Source organism: Silene latifolia, chromosome 11, assembly GCF_048544455.1.
Source record: "Silene latifolia isolate original U9 population chromosome 11, ASM4854445v1, whole genome shotgun sequence".
NCBI lineage: Eukaryota > Viridiplantae > Streptophyta > Magnoliopsida > Caryophyllales > Caryophyllaceae > Silene > Silene latifolia.
In genome coordinates this window covers 174,160,287-174,171,735 of record NC_133536.1, presented here as the reverse complement: position 1 = coordinate 174,171,735, position 11,449 = coordinate 174,160,287, and the positions used below count along the sequence as shown (strand labels likewise).

Sequence of the window (11,449 nt, the reverse complement as noted above, 5' to 3'; positions counted from 1 at the left end):
ATGTCCGTATGAGCATGACTTAAATTTTATTGATTAAACTTTAACTAATTAAATAGACGAAATTAAAGCGTAAAGAAAACGAACAAAACTAGTGACACACGTGATTTTGAAGTGGTTTAGTTTCACAAGTCAAAACCTACGTCCACTATTCTCGATTAATAATTTTAGTACCTTTCTACGGATTACAAAATTACTAATACACTCGTACAACTAACTCTAGTTGTAACTCAAATGAGTACATAACTATTGAACCCGAGCTTTATGATGACATTAGAAAGAAACAGTTGCTTGATCCTAAAATCTAGGAGTTGAAGGAAGGAGTGAAAAAGGGTATTACATTAAAATTTACGATCCATTCGGACGGTAGTGTTCGGTTAGATGATAGATGGTGTGTGCCAAAGGATGGCGAGCTGAAAAAATGATCCTGATATAGGCTTATTTTACTCCTTATTTGGTACATCTGGGAGGTGACAAGTTATATAAAGATTTAAATAAAACCTTTTCGTGGCCGGTGATGAAGAGAAAGGTAGCTAATTTTGTGGATAGATGCTTGACTTACCATAGTGTCAAGGAAGAACAGCGAAGGCCGCAAGGTAAGACTCAGTCACTTGAGGTATCTAAATGGAAGTGGGAGTCTATATCTATAGACTTCATTGTTGGTCTACCAAGGACTCGACGAGGTAACAGTATGATTTGGGTGATCGAAGATCGGTTAACCAAGTCAGCTAATTTCAATCCAAGGAAAGATACTTAGGAGTAAAATCGAGTTGGCAACAGCCTATAGGAAAAATGTGGTGAAGCTACATAGGGTATTTAATGTGATCAATATTTGAGCATACTTAGTCCCCGAATTAGCCTCGTTCCTATGCTTTTTAGTGCATATTTGGGTCATTTACTATCTTTAGTCCTTTGTTTTGCATATTCTTTGAGGTTTTGTTTCCTTGGTAGGAGAGGAGTGCAAACCTTGCATTTTCATGGCAAAATAGAGCTAATCTAATGACCAAGCATCAAAGAGAAGACAAGACTAGAAGGCCTTTATACATAATGTAGTAGATGGGCAATGATGAAGAAGATCCCTGCATCCCCGACAAAATCCCGGAGGATTGTTGGAAGAAGAAAAGATGAAAAGGAAGCTGAGCCAGGATCTGCTCGTCCCACCCCTCGGGACGCCCGTCCAGCAGCTCCTTAGGACGCTCGTCCAAACCACCAGGCCGCCCGTCAAGAAGCTCCCTAATCCGCCCTTCCCGACCCTTGGACGCTCGGATTGTACTCCAGAGGGACACGTCCTCTTCTTCCTTCCATTTGAGATGCGCATATTTTTGGAAGACTAGCTAAAAGGAGACCCGCATCTTTTCTTGAGAGGAGCGATTCCTCAAGGACTTAATCGTCATTTAAGCCCTTAGTAACCCTAATTTGTGCACCTAATCCCCACTATAAATACCCCATTAGTCTAATTAGATTATCATGTTCATCTTATCAATCTTTAGTGTAGTTTATATTATTCTAATATCTCTTTAATCTTGTAATCAACTTCTAATCAAATATTAATACAAATCTCATTTCCTTAATCTCTCTTTTGTTCATCTTTTATTTTGGGTAATTGAAGATTATTTGGGTTTATTGGGAGATTGACAACCTTCCATCAATCATCAAGTACTTCTATTATTCTTTGCATTATTATTTTGGAATCATCATTAGGTATAATTTTCTTAATCCCTTTTTAATTATTGTTAATCCTCTTCATTTATTCATCATGTTTTGCTTTGTTAATATGATTGACAACCTTGTTAACATGTTAAACTTGATAATGAGTGAGTAGTTTCCTTAACTAGGGTTAATGGGTAATTAGGGGAAACCAACATGGGGGATGATTCATGCTTAATTTAATATGTTTTCATAATTTATTGGCTTGCTTGTTGTGATCTCAACTTATGCACATGTTATGTTTGATGAAATGCGAGCCTATGAATCCTTGCATTTTTTACCCATCACTTAACTTTTCAATGAGACTTGTAAGACATAAACCAACTCGAGTCTCATTAGACCATGCATATAGTTGAGTAGGGAGGATTAAGTCGACTTGTAGGTGTTGTACAATCTAATCGATTCAGCTCCGGGACCCAAACCTTCCTAGGATTGTAAGATATAAACCAACTCGATCCTATCACAACAATAATTGCTTGCTTATAATTTGAGAATATGTTTGTATGATCAATTCCTATGAATCCTCTATGAACCCATGACACCCTAGTGCTTTTAATCAATTGTTTACATCTCATTTTAGTTATCTTGCTTGTTTACTTTTATTGTTATTTAGTTTAGTGATCTTCTTATCTCAACCCAAATTGTGACACCCCTAGACACCACTACTTACAATCGAAAATCCTACATCAATACCCGTCCCTTGGGATCCGACCTTTACTTGCCTCTTTACTAATAGTAGAGTTGTTTGTGAATTTATAAATATTATTTTGGTCTAGGTGCTCCTAAAGACAAGTAACCGAATTCTAAGCTCAAAGCGGACCGACAAAAAATGGAGTCGTTGCCGGGGACGGTGTTAACTTGATTTGATTTTCTTTGAATGTTATTAGTTGTGTCTTTCTTTGCCTTGGGGAAGTAAAACTCCTCAAGGTTTGTTCTAATTGTTTTCGAGTTGTTTGATATTTTGCATGTCTAGAAGATCACAAGGTAACTTGTTACCCATTGATCATGAAATTGAAAGGACTTTGACAACCAATAGAAGACTTGCTAGAAATACTTTGAGAGGTATTGGTGAGGTTGTAGATATTCAACCAAACACTATTGAGTTCATCAACCCTTTTGCAAGAGAAGGTGAGGAGAACCCAACACAAAATCAAGCACACAATCAACCCACAATGCCTAAATTTTCATCACATTCCGTATAAACCGAGGAGAACCTACCCAATGGTACTCCCACACCACAACACTTAACCAGAAATTTCACTGCAAAATCCGCATTTATCCAATTAGTCGAAAGAAGCCAATTTGGGGGGATGCCTAGTGAAGACCCTCATTCCCACATGGAAACTTTTTGTGACTATTGTGATGCGATTTCACAAACCGGAGTGACTCAAGACCAAATTCGATGGGTTTTATTTCCTTTTTCTCTAATTGGCACCGCAAAACAATGGTTGAAGAGCCTTGATCAGGCTACTCTTGGAATTGACTCTTGGAAGAAGTTGGCTCTAGCTTTCTACAAAAAATTCTAGCCTCCGGAAAAGACTAACATGCTAAGAGCTCAAATTACGGGTTTTAAGCAAAGGGACGAAGAATCTTTGTATGAAGCTTGGGAGCGATTCAAAGGAATTTGTCGCTCATGTCCTCATCATGGACTTAGCGAGAGGTTCTTGGTACCACAATTTTGGAATGGTCTTTATGAAGACTCAAGAAACATTCTCAACATGGGATCAAATGGTATGTTCACCGAAATTGACGATAATCAAACTTGGAATAATATTGAGGAAATGGCGGTCCATAGTTCACAATATAGTAGACCTCACAAGGCTACTAGAGGAGGAAAGCATGAAGTGGACTCTATTACTCAATTGGGTGCTCAACTTAGTGCTCATATTGATACCATCAACTTAAAGTTTGAGAAGGCTATGGCTAAGCTTGAAGAAGCCTCAAAATCACCAAAGCATCATGTTAATGCCATGGTGGCATCTTCATCAATCCCAAGTGGGATATGTGAGAATTGGGGAACTTTGGGACATGACCAAAGTGAATGTAGGGGAACAAATGAGCAAGTGAATGCTTTTCAAGCATACAAAAGTGGTACCCCTTATTCCAACAATTACAATGAAAACACCAAATTCCACCCAAATATCTCATACAAAAGCCAAAATGTTCAAAACCCTCAACCAACATACACCCCACCTCCCATGAGAAACCAAAATCAAAGACCCTTTTTCAACCAAGACCAAGATTATCAAAATCAAACTCCATACAATCAACAAAATGACCAAGGTTTTGATGTTCAAAAAGCGGTCCTCCAAATGCGAAAGAATCAACAAGAACTTTTCACTCAAATGAAAAAAGATAGCCAAGCAAAAGACAACACCATCAACAACATCCTAGCCCACACAAAAATGTTAGAAACTCAAATGACCCAACTAGCATCTTCAAACTCTCAAAAACAAAAGGGGCAATTACCACCTCAAAGTAATCCCCTAAGACATGAAATGGTTAGTGCCATTCACTTGAGGAGTGGTACGAGATATGAAGGACCAAAGAAGCAAGTTGAGGATGAAGTTGTGGAAGCTAGTGACAAGGAAAGAGTTATGCAAAACTCTAGGGAAGAAGAACCCACCAATCAAGGAGTTTCAAAGAAAAATGAAGAAAAGGCCAAAGAGAAGGAGCCCATTGTGATTAGACTTCCATTCTCGAGTCGTCAAGCTAAGCCTAAGTTTGATGACCAACTTGTAAAATTCATGGAAATTGTGAAGAATTTAGAAGTCTCGATTCCTTTCATGGAATTGAGCAATCACGTTCCGGCCTATGCAAAGTACATGAAGGACATCCTTACGAAGAAGAAATCAACCCGGAAGCTTGAGACTATTGTCTTCACTAAGGTGAGTAGTGCCATCCTTCAAGGGAGTTCACCTCAAAAACTCAAGGATCCGGGAAGTTTCTCCATTCCATGCACTATCGGTGACACTACAATCAACAAAGCTCTATGTGACCTTGGGGCAAGTGTTAGTGTCATGCCATATTCGGTTAGTAAGAGGCTAGGAATGGGAGAACTCAAATGTACCAACATCACGCTTCAAATGGCGGATAGATCAACAAAGACACCTTTAGGGGTATGGGAAGATGTTCCCGTGAGAATTGGAAAATTCTTCATCCCGTTGGATTTTGTTATTGTTGACATGGAAGAAGACTCCAACATTCCTATTATCTTAGGAAGACCTTTCTTGCACACCGCGGGAGCGGTGAACGATGTGAAGCATGGAGAACTCACCCTTGAAGTGGGAGATTAAACCATCACTTTCAACCTTAACAAGAGCATGAGAGCTCCCCGATTGCATGAGCCATGTTTTATGGTTGATCACTATAGCCGGAAGGATGATAGGAAGAAGTTGGAATTTCAATGGAAAAAGAAAGTGGATGATGCTCCATTAAAAGAGCAAGGAAATAGAAACAATGAGAGCTTGAAAACCTCACCCTTGACAAGTGAAGAAGATGGCCTCATTGGCCAAGACAAGAAAGAAGGAGAGTTGTCTCTATCAACTCAAGAAATTTTTCATAATCAAGTAGACGAGGTTTGTGGTCTTTGGGATGATGAGTTTGAAGGGATATTCAATCCCTATATTGGTAATGCTACGAACCAAGATCATCATGGAGAACAACAAGTGCAAAAATTTATTGAGGACCTTGATCATGATAATGAGCAAGCTTTCGAATACTTCTTCAAGGTGTTGAGTAACATCAACAACACCTTGAACATGCCCCCTTGACATCTCACATTGGATGAGAGTTTGGTGGAGTCCTCCCTAAACCACCATTTGTAAATATTCTAACTCCGTAACTTGTATCTAAATTATAACATTGCATTTTTGTCATTTTTGGATTTATTTTTGTGCCTTGATCAAGATATTCATCATTTTGAGAGAAGTGAGGGAGGGACTTATGATTTTATTGATGTGTAGTGCTTTACCTTAGTGTGGGGATAGCAATTGCCTAAGCTATTCATGCCTTTGTAGTGCCCCTACAATGAAGAACACGAGAATTGAAGAATGAAAATGACACGGTTTACGAAGTACCCATGGATGGACCTGAATCCGTGTGGTCAAGTAGGAATCCGAGCGGCCAAACAGAGAATCCGCTCGTCCTGAATAACCCGAGCGTCCAAAGTCACCAGACGCTCGTCTGGTAGAGCTGCAGAATACCAAAAAAACTGGTCTGTAAGAGAATCCGAGCGTCTCAGCTGAGAATCCGCTCATCTCAGTTTGGACGGCCGTCTTTCACAAAGGACGCTCGTCTTTTCAATAGCAAAAATCTGGGACTTTCTCTGTAAAGGAATCTGAGCGTCCACCCAGAAAGACGCTCGTCCCTCCACAAAGAATCCGCTCGTCTTAGAAGTAGGACACTCGTCCTGTGGCGTCTTTTCCTGGGCCAGACATTGAAGAATCCGCCCGTCCCAATGCCTGGTCCGCTCGTCCTCTGCTGCACTTTCAAATATAACGGTTGATTTAAACCCCTTTTCTTCCATTCATTCTCATTTCTTCAACATACAAACACTACCCAAAACCCAAAAACCCTCATCCTCCCCATCAACAAAATCAAATTTCCTCAACCAAATTCAACAAAATCAAATCCAAACTTCCTCACAACAAAAAATAATCACTCCTTTTGCAACAACAAGTGATTCAAACACCAAAATCATCAACCTTAGAGTCGATTTTTAGGATACAAAGCAACATTCATTCATCCTAAATCGATTTGGGTATAACTAAAAATTGAAGATTTCAATCTTTCATTGGTGTAATCAAGCAAAGGAGAATGGCAAGAACTAAAGGAGGTAACAAGGCACCGCAAAAGAAGACACTTTCCAAAAGGCAAATAGCTCTTCAAGAAAAACAATTGTCAAAGGCATTGGTAGTCCATGAGGCAAGGTTGGAGGTTCAACAATAAGATCCCCCTATGGAAGCTACAACATCAACAACTCCGGTCATTGAACAATTATCCAATTATCCGGAGGTAACTTTCACTTCCGACTCTCATAGGGAGAAATTCATTCTCTTTGCTAAGAAAACCATTATGCCTACTAAGTTTATTTGTGAAGATGAATTGTCAAATTTGGGTGTTCTTGAACAAACCAAAACCTTCTTTGAGTCTATGGGATTGGGTAAATTGTTTACAATGAAAGAATTGACATACCCCTCCCTCACCTAGGAATTATTAAGTTCTTTGAAAGTCACAATGGTGGAGACTCGAACCAACATCAAGTTTCGTCTTGAAAATGTTGACAGACGCCTAACTTATAGCGAATTGGGTAAGATATTAGGCCTTAGTGATAACCCGAAATATACAAAGACTCCTATCAAGTATGACACCGCTCCTCTTTGGATGGCAATTTTCGGAAAGAAATTCGTACGCTTTCATGATTGTCGTGGTCTCTTAGTCCACCATCCGGGCATTAGAGTATGTCATAAGGTCATTGGGAATACTTTGATAGCTAAAAATGGCGCAAATCATCTTACTAAACTCGATTGTATTCTTCTTGAGTCGGCCTTGAACATTGGGAGGGAATTTACCAAGCCATACAATGCTCTAAGACTTTTGGTTGAACGATGGCTTAATATCGATTGTGGAAAAGAAGACACCACCTTTATTGTCAATGGAGGACTAGTTACCCATTTGGCTAGGCATTTTAACCGGGATTTCAACAAAAACAACACTTATGTGCCAGTTAAAGGAGGCCATCTTGTTGATATGGACACCATGATTCACAAGTTCAAGTGGGTCAAGCACGACACTCTTGACGACAAATATGGGTGGTTAACAAATGAAGCTAGATCCTTCACTTTGCCTTTGATGGACAAGAGTTGGTCGTCACACATCCAATCAAACACATTTATAATACTCAACAAACAACTAGTTAGTGGTAAGTCGAGGTCGATCCATGGGACGGTGTGCTTTGGGTTCTAAGTCTATCTATCTCAATTTATGCTAGTGTCACAATTTGTTTGGGTTTGTAGTTGCGTCTAAACTAATGCAAACGATAAAGTAAAACAAGCAATAAAGCAAATAAGGGTGTAAACAAGTAATTAAAGGTGCTAGGATATAATGGGTTCATAGGGGATTCAGGGGAGTTGATCATACAAACATGTTCACAAAGTTGCAAGAAATTAATGTTGTAAAGGAACCGAGTTGGTTTATGTCTTACGGTTCATAGGAAGAGTTGGGTCCCGGAGCCGAATCGATTAGATTGTACAACACCTACAAGTCGACTTACTTTCCTCCTAATCACTTCTATGCATGGTCTAACAAGACTCGAGTTGGTTTATATCTTACAAGTCAAGTTGAATAGATAAGAGATGGTTATAAATGCAAGGATTCATAGGCTTAGAATTTCATCAAACATAACATGTGCATAGGTTGACATCACAACAAGCAAGCAATTTAATTATGAAAACATATTAGATTAAGCATGATTAATCCCATGTTGATTTCCCCTAATTACCATGGAGAACATGTCATTAATGGTGTCAATCATTACAACAAGTGTAAACATGATAAGAGAATGTGGAAATAAACAATGAAGAGTAAAGGGTAAAAGAGTTATACCAAACTTGAGATGATCCAAATAATAAAGCAAGAATAAAAGAAGAGAACTTGATTGATTGATAAAGGGTTGTCAATCCTCTAATAATAACCCAATAATCTTCAATTACCCAATAATAAACTTGAATAATAAACTTGAACAATAATTAAGGAAAGATTAATGTGCAATTTTGTGGAAAGATTGAGATTAATCTATTCTAATCTACTCCGAATCTAATCTAAGAGAGTTTCCTACTAAGAGAGCTTGGTTCCTTTGATTATTACAAAAGGGGTATTTATAGTAGGGATTAGGTGCACAAATTAGGGTTACTAAGGGCTTAAATGATGATTAAGTCCTTGAGGAATCGTTCCTCTCAATAAAAGATGCGGGTCTCCTTTTAGCTAGTCTTTCAAAAATATGCGCATCTTGAATGGACAAAGAAGAAGCCGGTTGCACTGGAAAGGAATCCGAGCGGCCAAGGGGTCGGGCCGAGCGGATCACAAGGCCTTAGGACGAGCGTCGTGAGCACGGGATGCTCGGATTATTAGGGGAGGAGACGAGCGGATTTGGAGGGGGGACGCTCGTCCTGTAGCAGACGAGCGGATTGGGTCTCGTGACGAGCGGATTGGCGGACATCTTCTTTATTTGAGCTCGGATTGTAAAACGGACGTCATTTTCTCATCCGGACTCCTATAGGAGTGATTCAAAAGCCTAGTTCACTTGATTTTTTGACACCGTTCCATATAGCATACTTTCAGAGCCAAAGGAGTAACTCTCGGTTTTGTTCTGAGCAATTTCTTATTGCATTGATTTCCTTCTCGTCATCCTTACTTTCAACCCAATGATCCTTCTATATACTCTTTATTCCTATATTCTTGGTCATCATTCTCGACTCCTCTTCATACTAGTCCATCTAATATCATCAAAAAGCTTCTAAATATGCATGAGAGACGGGAATTTCCGCCTAATCGTCTTCTTTCCTACAAAACATACGAAATGTACAAGTAAAGCAAAATAGGAAGCATTTGACGGATAAAATGACTATGGAATGTTATAATAGTATGCAAAATAGGCTCAATTAGGGGACTAAATGTGCGCCAATAATAGTCACATTAAATATCCCCAAACCGAACCTTTACTCGTCCAGAGTAAAGAGGTGACAAAAACTAGGACCCTTATTCAAACTAACCTACTAATATAGCCGATGTGAGATAATTAGCGGGTCTCACTCCGCCCCTTCAACTCACAAGAAGACAACCATGAGGTAGGATGCCTTCTTGCAAGGCAAGGTTGGTCTTGCCAAAATGGCGACACATCCAAGCATTAAAGCACACAAAATCAAGTAATGGATGCATCTACAAAAGAATAGCCACTTTCCTCATCTAAGTGGCGGAAATTATCTACAAGGGAAGCAATCTAAGGGTACACATTCCATTATAGATATGGTTTCTTCAAACTACTAAGCCTAGAAGGATACCAATAAATCACCTCCAAATTGTGTCAAGCTAGGGTACCTTTGTCCTCAATCGTTAAATGCTTTTGTCAAGAATAGACTCCCTATGGTGTTAGAAACACTTGAGGATCACGGAATTCCCCTTCTTGCCTAGACAAGAAGAAGGGTCGTCCCCTCTCTACCATGCACCAAAGTGGAATCGATGGATAAAGGGATCAATAGTATTTGAGTTTCATTTGGGAGTTTGCTTTTGTTGTTGTCTTTTTCCCCCAATTTCTTGTGGCATTTGACATTTTGAGAACACTTTCTTTGCCATTTCTTTTGATTTTTGGCATTTCAATACTTGACAACTTTGAACTTTTGCATTTTATTTTGAACATTTTCAAAGTCACCCCATTTGTAGTGAGGGTGCTTATATTTGAAGCTTTAGGAGTCTATTTTTGCTCCTCTTTTGTTTTGATGAAATTGCAAACTTTTTGACTTTTCATTTCATTTCGTGAACTCAAATTTCGAATAATTTTTGTGCCCATTCCCTTTGATGACAAAATGTGGTAGAATATGGATGATGGATGGTTGGATTGTTTCAAGGGTCACCTTGGAATAAACGGTAGCCAAGGAGTTATCACACTACAAGGTACTCTTGACTAGGCCTTAATCCATGGGTCAAAGGATATTAGCATGACACATCCTAGGGTGTTTTACAAGTATTCTAACAAACAAAGTCTTAAGAAGAAAAAGTATCTACAAGGGTCTTATATACACTTGTCAAGTTTCCCAAATAGATGCTTTCACAATGTTTTTCTAACATGCAACTACATGCCATGATGCAACTCACATATTTACATCCTAATGCATATGCTTCTACCAACTAGTATGCCAAATAATCTAAATGAAATCCTAAATTCACATTGTTTTTACTGCATCAATCAAAATAAGGCCACATAGTCATTAACATAAAGAGGAAAAAGGAGATTGGAAATATCATACCATGCGGTCTTCAATATCCTCATGTCTCGGATGTGGCGTGGTCGATCAATGTGAAAAAGGATGAACAAACACAATATATACAAGACTACACTACAAAGGAAATGAACATATTTTTGAGTTTTTCAATTTTTCAAAATTTTTATGGGTTTTGTTTTTATGAAATTAAAAGACATATTTTTGTGATTTTTCGAAATTTTTCAATTTTTATGCATTTTTGGAATATAAATTCCAATCCCACTTTATTTTGGACATTGTCCTCAATGTACATGTAGGAGTAGGAATAAAAAGGAAATACATGTTTTTGAATATTTTGATTTTTTGAAATAAAGTACAAATGCAATGATATGATATGAATGAATGCATGCTCTAACTAAATGCAATTCTATATGATATATATAACAAATGAATGCAATCTACATTATACTAAATGATGCATGATTTAAACTATGGTCACTTATGATCAAACCTCCCCAAACCAATTTAAACACTATTTATAGTGTAGAAAAGAATAGGATTGGTCATTAGTGGCTATAAGTTCTAATTTATATGCAATTATTTTACATGGATCATGTGAGATATAATACAATGCAATTATACTATATGAACTAGCTAATGCAAGTGCAATATGAAATATGATACAAATGCGAGTGAAGGCTAAACTAAATGCAATGCACTATATAAAAGAGGGAGAGACGAGTATCATACAAATGGAGGTGGTGAGG

The 11,449-nt window shown here is 38.3% G+C and overlaps 1 non-coding gene across 1 annotated transcript; it reads right to left on the bottom strand.

Moving 5' to 3' along the window:
• Positions 1-3,248: 3,248 nt before the first annotated feature.
• On the bottom strand, positions 3,249-3,355 carry LOC141616580 (small nucleolar RNA R71). The gene has a single exon (XR_012530917.1). It is a non-coding gene; the product is annotated as a small nucleolar RNA R71 (small nucleolar RNA).
• Positions 3,356-11,449: the final 8,094 nt, after the last annotated feature.